General features: G+C 51.1%; 1 long non-coding RNA gene across 1 annotated transcript; it reads right to left on the bottom strand.

The window, feature by feature from the left end:
• Window positions 1-1,319: 1,319 nt before the first annotated feature.
• On the bottom strand, window positions 1,320-6,341 carry LOC132682252 (uncharacterized). The gene is made up of 4 exons (XR_009611569.2): window positions 5,957-6,341; window positions 4,359-4,603; window positions 3,296-3,500; window positions 1,320-1,645 (listed from the first exon to the last, which is right to left on the bottom strand). It is a non-coding gene; the product is annotated as an uncharacterized LOC132682252 (long non-coding RNA).
• Between the last annotated feature and the right edge of the window lie 4,488 nt (window positions 6,342-10,829).

Below are 10,829 nucleotides of genomic sequence, written 5' to 3' on the forward strand. Positions count from 1 at the left end.
GGCTCCAGGCTCCGAGCTGTCAGCACAGAGCCCGACACGGGGCTTGAACTCACGGACAGTGAGATTGTGACCTGAGCCGAAGTGGGACGCTTAACCGACTGAGCCACCCAGACACCTCTTCTATGATCCTATTGTCAACTGCATGAGGGGAGGGAGCATGGCTATCTCATTGTATTCACAGTGTCCAGGAAAGCACCAGGCACATAGTTGGTGCTCAGTAAGTATTTGGTGAATTATTGAGTGAATGGATATTCTAGCCCCTGCATAGCACTCCAAATTCATTTCGTAACATAGCCCCCACTCCACTTTTAACTACGCTAAAAATTACTACAGAGTCACATATCATCTTGAGACAGCTGAGATGAGGTAGGTCTGGCACACAGAACAAGTGATCTCTCTCCCCACCCACCCCGACTATCTATGGCTGCTGATTGAAATGAGGGCAGAGAAGCTCCTTGTGGAAAATGCTCAAAATACATCTGAAACTGGGCTCCACACAATTCAGGAGCGTTCAGTCATGAGGCTGAGACCCGAGCGCGGAGCCTGTGCTGGCACAAGGGAGTCACAATGTGAGGAAGGGCTGTGAGACATTTGAGAAAATTCACCAGGGGATCTGTACAAGACAAATGGGGGTGGGGTGGGGGTAATGTCTTTAGGAAGAGCCTGAGGCTGGCACATGGACCCGGCCCTGGTGCAGAGGAAAAGACCATGAGTGCTGACCTGTGGAACAACCCCCTGGGTCTCAGCACTTCCCGGCCAAGCAAACCTGATGCGGGCCATTCTCATTCTCGCTTCTCAGCATCTGCCAAGACGCTGGGGTCCCATGAGGTCTGGGGTCCATCACCAGAGATCTACGGCATGGAGCAGTGGAGGCTACACGGCAGGGCGGGGGCTCCAGGGTACAGGTAGTGAGCGGCACTCTGGACCGCATATGAAGAAACAAAAGACACCACCCTGGGACTGCCAGAAATGAATGGGAGCACGGAAGGGGCCTAGTGGTGGAGGTGGTTGCTGAGAGCCATGCCTGCTTGCATCATATGTAGATATGTAGATATCTACATATCTACAGTTCTGTGACACTGTTACTTGCCTACCTGAAGCCACTCTTTCTCTTCTTTTTTGCTAAAGAACCCTGGTTTTGTTCAGTCCAACGCTGGGGGTAGTATACCCACGGAAGTTCAACCCCTTGGGGATTAGTCATGCTCGTTTGAGACATCATGGTACCCCATTTTCCCTTGGCCGTGACTAGTTCACGAGTGGGCACATGACCCCATTCTGGACGATGAAACGAAGAGAGGGACGGCCGGGGGGTGGGATGGTTAATTTTATGTGTCAACTTGCCTGGGCCATGGGGCCCCCAGATATTTGGCCAAACGTTACTCTATAATGGTGTTTTTGAAAGAGATTAACATTTAAATCCGTAGACTAAGGAAAAGAGACGGCTCTCCCTAATGCGGGCGAACCTCATTCCATCAACTGGAGGCCAGATGGAAACGAAGGGCTGACTTGAACTTGAACGTTGGCTTTTTCCTGCTTTCCGACTTGAACCGCAACATTGGCTCTTCTTGGGTTTAAGAGCCCGGCTGGCCTTCGAACCAAAACTTACACCATTGACTTTCTTGGTTGTCAGGACTTTGGACTTGAGCTGGAACGACACCATTGGCTCTCTTGAGTTTCCAGCTTCTGCAGACGTTGGCACTGAGAAGGTTCTGTGATTGTCTGAGCCAATTCCTTATAATCTCTCTCTCTCTCAATCTCTCTCTCTCGCTAGATAGGTAGATTGGGGAATCTCTATCTACATATGATATATACATATTCTGGGAGAAAAATGTAATATAATAAATATAACATACTTAATAGAATATAATTAATATAATGTGATTCATATTCTGGGAGAGATTTTCTCCCCCTGGTGGAAAGAAAGCCCCGTGAGGAGAGACACCCTTTGTTGTGTCTCTGAGTCTGTTATGGGAAGATGAATGCCTAGAGCTGTAACAGCCAACTTTTGATCGTAAGAATGTAAGATGAGGACAGCATGAAAGAAAGACAGAAAAGCCTGAGCCCTTGGTGACCTCGTTGAGCCATCACACCCAGCACGGAACCACCCGGTCCAGATATCTTGCTCTGCATGATGAGATTTCCCCCTGATGTTTAATTTTTGCTACGTAAAGTGTGGCCCACAGCTCATATTGATTATATTATCAATTACATTCTGCATTTCTTTTTTCTTTTTTTTTATTTGAGAGAGAGAAAGAGAGAGTGTGGGTGGAGGAGAGGGACAGAGGGAGAGAGAGAGAGAATCTCAAGCAGGCTCCGCACTCAGCGGGGAGCCTGACGATGGGCTTGATTCCATGACCCTGAGATCGCCACCCGAACTGAAATCAAGAGTCGGATACTCAACTGACTAAGCCACTCAGGCATCCCCTACTTTCTTTCTTTCTTTTCTTTCTTTCTTTCTTTCTTTCTTGCTTTCTTGCTTTCTTTCTTCTTTTCTCTCTTTCTTTCTTTCTTCCTTCCTTCCTCTCTTTCTTTCTCTCTTTCCTTCTTCCTCCTTTTCTTTCTTTCTTCCTTCCTCCCTCCCTCCCTCTCTTTCTTTCTTTCTTTATTTCATTTAGTTTTGAGAAACAGGGAAAGACAGAGCATGAGCAGGATAGGGGCAGAGAGACACAGAATCCGAAACAGGCTCCAGGCTCTGAGCTGTCAGCACAGAGCCCAATGTGGGGCTTGAACTCACAAACCGTGAGATCATGACCTGAGCCAAAGTCGGACGCTTAACCGACTGAGCCACCCGGGCGCCCCATATTCTGCATTTCTAATGAACTAGCCTCCACCCCAGATCTTCTCAAGTAGTGTCTTCATTTTTTGAAAAAAAATTTTTTTGTATGTTTTATTTTTTTACCAGTATCTTCATTTTCACGAGATCCCTGGTGATTTGCATGCATACTGCAGTCTGAAAAACCCTGGCTCGAGTGACTTTTAGCTGGGTGTTATTTTTCTCACGTCTGAACACTTAAGATAGTTGCTGCGACCTCATTGGGATCTACTGACTGAGGTTTGTGACTCTTTGGCTCGTGCGGTTTTCTGGCCATGGGGTGCCCCCTTCTCTCTTGCTTGTTCTTTTGGACAATCTAGTCTGTCTCTCCCCCTCCCACTTATTCACAGGCTAACATGTCTCCTTCAAGACTCAGCAAAAGCATCACCTCCACCAGGAAGCCCACCTGACTCCCTCCGGGTTGAATCAGGAGCACTTCCTAGAGCGGTTAGAGTCACACCTTTTCTTTGCGTGTCTACTTACCTGACTCCTCAATTCAGCCTTGAGGAAAATCTCTCTCTCTCTCTTTTTTTTTTTTACTCTTTGTACCCTCCACACCTCTCCTCTGTCTGGCACAACCGCTGAAGAAGTTTCTGGAAGATGGAACGAAGCGTGCTTTGCTGGCCTGCTGCTTGCCGCCATGTCCCGCTCCCCCCGGGGCTCCGGGCCTCCAAGGCGCTGACAAGGCCTGCAGCCCAGGCGGGATGAGGGAATTAGGGGGCCTGCTGGCCCAGCAGCTGTGTCACCCTCCTGTCCCTCCCCCGCGCCCTCCAGGGAGCGCACACGTCAGAAGCAGCTGCTCTCTTTCCCCGGAACAAATGTCACCAGGCAACCAGCTGGCAGCTGAGCCAGAGGAAGACCCCCCAGAGAAGGGCTCCCGGAGCCGAACGCGCTCGGCCTGCCCGCGCCTGTGAGTGCCACCAAGCTGTTCGGGGCTCCGCTGTCATTTGGCTGTCATTCTCGAAAGCCGAGTGGAGGGGTAACAAAACCTAATGAGGACAGGGCCGGGACAGCAGTCTGCTAGTTATGCAGTGAGAGCCTCAGTGCATTTCCTGGCACTTTCCTGTGAACAACTGATGAGAAATGTGCCCCATCTCCCTTGCCAGCGTCAATGCCATCCGTTTTTTGTGAGCTGAGGTTTTTAGCAGAAGCGGCCTGGCTTGAAGCTGGGCCCAGTGTGGGGGCCCCGGCGGGGCGCGGGCTCCCAGGGGTGCGAGTGGAGCCAGAGTCTGGGCTGCAGCCGGGGGACGCGATGGGCGAGGTGGGGGGACGGCGGGGCCCGTGCCTGCCCCTCATTAGCGGGAGACTCGGGCCATACGTGGCCGGCACACATGTGAGGGTACCCTTGGGAAATCAACTCCTGAGCTGAGCTGCACCCCTCCATCTGGTGCCTGCCTGGCCCAATGTGCCAGTGTGCTAATGGCTTGGCCTGGCTTCGAGAGTACGGGGGCTCAGGATGTGGCAGCACGAGTGTCTGACCGCAGAGGGGCCCGCATGGAACATTCCTTTGGGAGGCAGCGGACAAAGCCATGATGAATTCACTTACCTTCCAAACGTGTGCTGAGCAAGCCCTTGTGGCCAGCAGCTTAGGGGCCTGTGGTGGGTGGTCGGGATTCAGATCTGGACGACACGTTCCTGCCCCGAGAGAGTGACCCGTCCAGACAGACGGATAGACACATCCGATCAAGGGGGACAGGTGCTGAAATACGGGTACTCACAGGGCTTGAGGGGAGCAAATAACACAGGCCGAGGGGTCAGAGAATGTCGTGAGGAAGGGACATCGAGCTGTTTCTGGGAAAGACAAGGCAGGAGAGGAGGAAACTGACATCCATTTGGAGCCGATTACAGACCGAGAAGAGTGCTGGCCACGTCGCCCACATCTTTTTTTTTTTTAATGTTTATTAATTTTTGACACAGAGAGAGAGAGAGAGAGAGAGAGAGAGACGGAGCATGAGTGGGGGAGGGGCAGAGAGAGAGGGAGACACAGAATCCGAAGCAGGCTCCAGGCTCTGAGCTGTCAGCACAGAGCCCGACTCGGGGCTCGAACTCACGGACCGGGAGATCAAGACCTGAGCCAGAGTCGGATGCTCAACCGACCGAACCACCCAGGTGCCCCAGTGTCACCCACATCTCGTCCCGTGAACCTCCACAGATGGGGAACCAAGGCTCAGGGAAGCTTCCTGGCTGACCTGAGGCCACATGGAAACCTCTGGAGCCTTATGCCGTGACATGCTGCCCATCAGTTATGCCAGCAATGAAGGGAGGAGCACTCCAGGCTATACTAACCACATTTTCTGGTGTCTGCACCTGATGTTTTGGCATCTAGAGCCCTGCTGACCAGAGAGGGACTACCCCTCCCAGTGTTAGCTAATTCGTAAGGAAAGCAAAAGACGGGCCCAGGAGCTCACTTTTTGCGCACAAACCACCCAATCTAGAGCCCCCGCACACCTCACCACCTCTTTTAACAGTGCTCACTCTCAAGGCCCCTAGCCACCTGCTCTAATCCCCCCAGGGCCAGGGACCAGACAAGTAGGGGCAGCCCTAGGCCCCCAGAGCCTGCTGAAAGGACTCAAACCAGCCGATCCTTTGCCCTGCCTCAACTGTTCCTTCTCCCAGAAACCGCAGTAAAGTCTCCTGCCCACATTTTGCCTTTGCCCTTTGCATCCGGAGTGACCCAGGGCCTCCCCGCGTGGCATGGCATGCCCCCTGCTCTTGGAAACTGTGACTAACAGAATGTCTTTTCGGTGGCGGCCATCCCCCATCTGTCGGCCTGACAATACCTGAATAATAATAAAACCTACATTTAAAATGCTGAGAACTAGCCTTGCACCCAGGGGTACTGAGGGTGCCGTTGAGGTTGGGAGACAGGTGGTTCTATATCACAGTCCCTTCCTCAGTAGTCACGAGAACAGTCAGGAGAGAGAGAGAGAGAGAGAGAGAGACAGGTGGGGACCCTGTGTAGTAATCCCAGTGTAACAGGAAGGGAGAGTTACCTAGGGCCATATTGATAGGAATGGAGTGGAGGGGACAGACCCGAGAGCCACTGAGGAGACAATTATCAAAGTTTGGGGACTGGTTTGGTGAGGATGCAGGCTGGGAGGACGTGAGTTTTGGCAGCTAAATTCATCCGTGGTGGCTTCTTACCAAGATCGGAACTGCCGAGTTGACCACCTCGAACATCCATTTGATGGGAGCCATACATAGACCACTGGGCTTCTGGATCCAGGGCGCAGGGGAGAGGATGAAAGCAGAAGATGAGAGCTACATCCAAGGCTTGCCCTCTTAAACAACAACGTCAGACCCATCTATCTTTTCGTCACTGGTTCTTGTTAAACATTTCTCACAAACATTTAACGGAAAACCTAACCGAAGGAGTTTTACGTATCTTCCGGTACTGGTCCCCAGAACTGCAAATATCCATGCGGCAGAGAACAAATGTTCCGTACATGTTCCAGCTAGGAAACTACCGTGTTCGACACAGAGATCTCAAAGATGCTCTTTGTCCACCATCACTTAAAAAATCACCGCCTCCAGGGGCGCCTGGGTGGCTCAGTCGGTTAAGCGTCCGACTTCAGCTCAGGTCACGATCTCGCGGTCCGTGAGTTCGAGCCCTGCGTCAGGCTCTGGGCTGATGGCTCAGAGCCTGGAGCCTGTTTCTGATTCTGTATCTCCCTCTCTCTCTGCCCCTCCCCTGTTCATGCTCTGTCTCTCTCTGTCTCAAAAATAAATAAACGTTAAAAAAAAAATTAAAAAAAAAAAATCACCGCCTCCAGGTCAAAGGACCTGGGAAAGCTTCTGTTTGGGAGCAGAACAATTGCAACGAGGCAGAGAATTCTGATTTGTAATCTGAGGTTGATCGGGCAGGCATCCAATATTCTGGAATCACAAACACTCAAAGGTCAGACAGGCCCCAGATGACTGACGAAGAAGAGAAAACATCCGTGTGCTGGTTGGGGATGAAGGAGCAGGCCGGGTTCCTGTTCCACACCAGCTCCCAAGAGGCTGTAGGAATCTTCCAGCCCTGAAACGGGGACCAGGTGTGATGTGGGGCCCTGGGAACCGACCTCGAGGCCCTGGTGCTTTGCGGGCAGCTTCCCAACAGACTGACAGATGAAAAAGTGTGTGTGCAAGGATATGGTGAGTGGGTAAAAAGGTACCAAAGAAATTTTATCATAATAGCAAATGGTGCCACAGTGGAAAAGCCTCTCCAAGATTCGGTGCTTGGGAGATCCCAGAGTAGGGGATGCGATCCTGATTCCCAAGGAACTTCCAGGCTAGTGGAGGTGCCCGCCCCTATGGGAAGGACCTTCAGGCATTTCCGGGGTGAAATAAACATGTATGGATGATCTGTTCTGTAGCTGTAAAAGCCCAAGCAATTTAAACTGGGGGAAGATCCCTGCAGATGGTCTAGAGGGGGCTACGGAAAGCGGAACATTTGACCACAGCCCACAGGTCACCTTAAGTGCAACCCAGGTTCTGACAGCCTCCCCCGGACCGTTGGCGATGCGAGATTTTTAAAGAACCTTATGTTGTTTCAGCCGCTTTTAGGTTAGGTATTCTGTTACTTGGGATGAAGTCATCCTAACTAATAAAAGATGAAATAGGTAATTTTCAGAGGAGGAAATTACCATCAGCTAATAAAGATATGAATAATGTTTTGCTTCGCTAACAGTTAAAGGAAATGCAAACCAGAATGACACTATTATTATGATTTGATTATCAGATTTGCAAACATAATGATGTGTGGTGAGATGGCTTTCTTGTCTATACCTGATGAGAGAGCTCATTGGCATGACGTGTTGGTAAAGGAGTTTAATGACGTATCTGAGGATGTAAAAGACGGAATGGGGCAATACCTCTTTGATTCGCTCTCCTACTGCTGAAAAGAATCAGAGATGCAAACAAAGATTTATTTACCATCTACTCGACATCTCTACATTGAATGTTTTACAGGCTGTTTTCATTTTCTCTTGCCGCTGTGACAAATTCTCACAAATTTAGTGGCTTAAAACAACGCAGATTTATTATCTTGCAGTTCTGGAGGTCGGAAGTCTAAAATCAAGTCGTTGGCAGTGCGGGATCCTTCTGGCGGCTTCAGGGGAGGATCCGTTCCCTTGTCTTCCCAGCTTCTAGAGGCTGCCTCTGTTCCTGGCTCCTGCCACTTCCTCCTGTCGCTCTGACCTCTGCTTCTGCGGCCACAGCTCCTTGTTTATCTCTGAGTTTCTTGCCTCCCTCTTATAAGAATCTTTGGGTTACATTGTGCTCACCTGGATGATATCCCCATCTCTAGGTCTTTAACTTAAAAAAAATTGTTTTTAAAGTTTATTTATTTTTGAGAGAGAGAGGGAGAAGCAGAAGGAGGGAGACACAGAATCCGAAGCAGGCTCCAGGCTCTGAGCTGTCCGCACAGAGCCTGACATGGGGCTCTGACTCACGAACCGCGAGATCATGACCTGAGCTGAAGTCGGATGCTTAACCCACTGAGCCACCCAGGCGCCCCTCTAGGCCCTTAATCACATCTGCAGAGCATCTTTGCTGTGTAAGGTCACAGAGTTATAGATTCCGCAGATTAGGGTGTGGACACCATGGCGGGGGGGCATTGCTCTGTCTACCACATAGGCTTTTCAAACTTAAAATATCAAAAACTTCAATTTTGTGTTCTTCTTCTCCCCAAACACTGTCCCCGTTTTGCTTCAGATCTTGGTGACAGCGTCATCTGCACAGTTGTCCGGCCCAGCAACCTGAGTGTGAACCCTGGCTCTTCCCTCTCTCATCTCCCATATCCCGTTGCCCCCTGTGAATGTCACCTGTATACCAGGCACCGTTCTGGGCACAGAAGACACAGAGATGAGGGGACATACGGGGGCTCCGCTCAGAGGGCAAACACACAAGAACATACCACATAGCCTTCAATGCTTAAAAAAAATCAAACAGGCAATGTGATGTGTAGACGGGCCGGAGCATGGGTGGTCAGAGGAGGCCTCTCTGAGGGTGTAGGATTCAATCTGGGCTTTGATAAGAAGGAATCAGTCATGCAAAAGCCTCAAGGCAGTGCAGCCCAGGTGGGGGAAACAGCTTGTGCAAAGGCCCTACGGTAGGGGCAAGCTTATACTGCTCAAGGAGCTGGAAGAACGGAGAGATCAGGGCAAGAGAGAGATGTGGCCAGAGGAGAAGGCAGGGCTAGTGGACCAGAGCACGTCCTGTGGATGTGACTGTCAGGAGGCCTAGGCCTCGTGCCGCCATCCCACTCTGCCCTTGTAACCTGACCGCCCGGCGCCTCTCACCTGACCACTGGCGTTGCCCTCCTCTTGGCCTCCCGCCTCCACCTTTGCCTCTGCCGATCCATTTTCTACACAACAGCCAGAGGATCTTTTAAAGAAGATGCAGTACTTTGGCATATTTGACACGTGTCCCGCCCTCCTCCCACCGTACGTTCCTCTCCTGCAGAGGCTGGACAGTTGAACACCCGATTTCCCAGACCCCATGCATCTTGGCTTCCAGAGGAAGTCGAGGCTCAGCTTAAGTCAAATTTGCAGGTGGACCATGTGGGTCAGCACGGAGCGAGCCAGGGAGAGACAGGCGTGGGTCTAGCAGGTGCAGTGTCGACCCTGCAGCTACAGTCGAAGCCGTGAACATGAGATCACTGCTCCCCTGGAGTGTTCAAAGGCAGCAGCCGCAGCCCCACCTTCCTGACCCCTCGGATCCCTGACTGCAATACAGGCAGGGGCTCCCCTGGCAGGTAAGCTCTGTGGTGATGGTCTAGGAATCCCTCCTCTGGGCCCAGTCTCCAGGCTGTTCCTCCAGCCCTTCCAATAATCTGTGAGCAACTAGTTCCCTGGGTTAGATTCCTTTCTGCTTAAAACAGCCAGAGTGCTGGGGTACCTGGGTGGCTCAGTCGGTTGGGCATCCAACTTCAGCTCAGGTCATGATCTCGCGGTCTGTGAGTTCGAGCCCCGCATCAGGCTCTGTGCTGACAGCTCGGAGCCTGATGCCTGCTTCCGATTCTGTGTCTCCCTCTCTCTCTGTCCCTCCCCTGCTTATACTCTGTCTCTCTCTCTCTCTCTCAGAAATAAATGAACATTAAAAAAAAATTAAAACAAAACAAAAAAACAGCCAGAGTGCTTTCCCTTATCTTCCATGGACCTTGGACTACAAAAGGACCACTCTGATCACATCACTTCCCTGCTCGTTGACCAAATAATAAACCTCAACATCCAATGCCGATAAGGCCCCTCATCTTAATTTTGGCACATTCTCCTTTCCTCTATCCTTGTCGGGTCATAGCTAAATGTCACTTCCTCCGAGAAGCCTCCCTCTAGGGCTACCCTAACAAAGTGCCACAGACCTGGTGGCTTAAACAGCGGAAACCTACTGCCTCAAGTTCTGGAGGCCGGAAGTCTTCAGTCAAGGTACCGGAAGGGATGGTTCCTTCTGAAGGCCGTGAGGGAGAGTCGGCTACAGTTCCCTCTCCTTGGCTTGGAAGTGGTCATCTTCGTGTTCGTGTGGCATTCCCCCCGTGTGTCTCTGCATCCAAATGTCCCCTTTTTATAAGCACACCCATCCTATTGGATCAGGGCCCCACCCAAATGACCTCGTCTTAATTACCCCCACGATGATCTTATTTCCAAATTGGAATTCCGTTCTGTGGGACTAGGGGACGGGACGTCAGCGTACGCGTGTGTGTGTGTGTGTGTGTGGGGGGGGGCACAATTCAGCTGATGGCAGTCAGGTTCCCAATTATAACCTGTCATCAAACTCCGCTTCCTCAGCAAAGTGGTCAGGATGGCAGTGCAGGCCTTTGGTCGGTTAATGCTTTGCAGCCAGGCCACGAACTCCATCAGTCAGGAGACTGCTCTGTTGATGTCGTGTCCCCAGTGCCTTGCGCAGTGACTAGTCTATGGGAAGTGAGCAAAGATGATTCCTTAAATTAGTCAATTAATGAATTGATAAATCATGATTCTCTCTAATAGCTAATGAAAGACCTAAAAGGCTAACGATAGGCACATGGCCAAATCAA

This window comes from Panthera onca, chromosome A1 (genome assembly GCF_046562875.1).
Source record: "Panthera onca isolate mPanOnc1 chromosome A1, mPanOnc1 haplotype 2, whole genome shotgun sequence".
NCBI lineage: Eukaryota > Metazoa > Chordata > Mammalia > Carnivora > Felidae > Panthera > Panthera onca.